Source organism: Mustela nivalis, assembly GCF_964662115.1.
Source record: "Mustela nivalis genome assembly, contig: HAP1_SCAFFOLD_1318, whole genome shotgun sequence".
Lineage (NCBI taxonomy): Eukaryota > Metazoa > Chordata > Mammalia > Carnivora > Mustelidae > Mustela > Mustela nivalis.
Window position 1 is genome coordinate 8,251 of NW_028135346.1, and position 2,017 is coordinate 10,267.

Below are 2,017 nucleotides of genomic sequence, written 5' to 3' on the forward strand. Positions count from 1 at the left end.
TCACTCCTGCCCCCCTTCTCCCCAAAGCACTCCTCAATTTACCTTCTCCTCCCCTGATACTTGCTTACAGGAGTCTGTGTCCTGGAAATAACATATTTTCATGAGAAGTTTAGTTATTGGTTGACCATTCTTTTTCTTGCATGAACAGTAAGACTTTTGGCGTGCTGCTTCAAGCTTGTCTTCAGTTTAGGGATGTTTTTCTTCTAGTAAATCATGAGTAGTATTTATGTTTTGTCTTCAGATTACATACTCAGGAACACCAGCTATCAGCACTTTGGATCTCTGTTGTCTGTCCTTAGCTTTGGTTATCTCACTGAGAGTAAACGCCTCTCCTGAAAAGTCTTCTCAGAGCTCTTTTCATGTCCTTGTTCCTCAGACTGTAGATGAAGGGGTTCAGCATGGGGGTGATCACCGTATATATCACTGAGGCTATTGAGCCCTTTCTGGAGGGATGAGTTGTTCCAGAAGTGAGGTAGACTCCAAGGCCTACCCCATAAAACAAGGAGACAACCAAGAGATGAGACCCACAGGTGGAAAAGGCTTTATACTTCCCTGCCACCGATGAAATGTCCATTATGCAGGAAATAATTCTATAATAAGAAAAAAGGATCACAGTCAGGGGAATGACACCCAGCAGGCCAGTTACAAAATACAGCAGGATGTCATTGGCAAGGGATTCAGAGCAGGCAAGCTTGAGGATCTGAGTATGTTCACAGAAGAAGTGGGGATTTCTATCTCTTTGCAGAAGGACACCCTCAAAAACATCAAGCTTTGCAACAAAGAATATGTCAGGCAGATGAACCAAGAAAGCAGAAGCAGGAAACCACAAAGGCGAGGGTTCATAATGACTGTATAGTGCAGGGGATGACAGATGGCCACAAACCGATCATAGGCCATCATCGTCAGTAGCAAATTATCTAGTCCAGCAAAAATCATGAAAAAACACATCTGGGTAAGACAGCCTTCATATGTGATGGTATTGCTCTGTGTCTGGATGTTCACTGGCATCTTGACGACAGTAGTGGAAGTGAAACCTATGCAGTGAGGGACAGGTTGGAGAGGAAAAAGTACATGGGCGTGTGGAGGCAGGAGTCAGAGTTGATGGCCAGGATGATGAGAAGGTTCCCAAGCATGGTGACCAGGAACATGGATAGGAACAACCCAAAGAGGAGGGGCTGCAAGTCCATATCTTCTGAAAGTCCCAGAAGGATGAATTTCAAAACCACTGTTTGGTTCCCAGCTTCCATATGACTTATGGAAATTGCCTGGAAAGAGGCAATGTTAAAACAATGACAAAAGAAGAATGTGCCATTATATTTCAATCTCATGAGGTCTTGTGTCTTACATAAGAATTGTGGTTGTGATTTCTTTAGTTGACCAAAATCTCTTCAGTAACACCCTCCCCTTCCTGTTTTTATCACTACTACCAGGATCACCTCTTTAAAATGAATGTCCCAGGGCAGCCAGTAGGCTTAGTTGGTAGAGCATGGGTCACTTGATCTTGGGCTTATGAGTTTGAGTCCCACATTGAGTGTGGAGTTTGCTTAAAAATAAAATCTTAAAAAAATAAAATAAAGGGCTCCTGGGTGGCTCAGTTGGTTAAGCTTCTGCCTTCAGCTCAGGTCATGATCTTAGGGTCCTGGAATTGTGCCCTGCATTGGGCAGAGGGTAGACTCCCTGCTCAGCCCAGCCTGATTCTCCCTCTGCCTGACACTTTACCTGCTCATTCTCTCTCTCTCAAATAAAGAAGTAAAATCTTTTAAAAATTAAAATGAAACAAAACAAAATAAAAAAATAAATGTTCCACACCATGTGGGGGTCTCCTTTATATCATCCCTCATGCATGGGTGTCCCACCTCGGCTGTATAATTCTTATGAGAGGTCCACTAGCCTCATGAGAATCTCCATTCTGCCTTGTGTTTGTGGTCTCTTTAAGTCCAGGGAAACAGAGAAGAAGGAGATCATCGAGACTTGCAGAATTTAGTAATATTTTTTGTTCTCATGCCGCTAACCAGTG

General features: G+C 43.3%; 1 pseudogene across 1 annotated transcript; it reads right to left on the reverse strand.

Annotated features, from left to right (window-relative positions):
* Nucleotides 1-310: 310 nt before the first annotated feature.
* On the reverse strand, nucleotides 311-1,247 carry LOC309857814 (olfactory receptor 7G3-like; annotated as a pseudogene). Its single transcript has one exon. The product of its transcript is annotated as an olfactory receptor 7G3-like (transcript).
* Nucleotides 1,248-2,017: the final 770 nt, after the last annotated feature.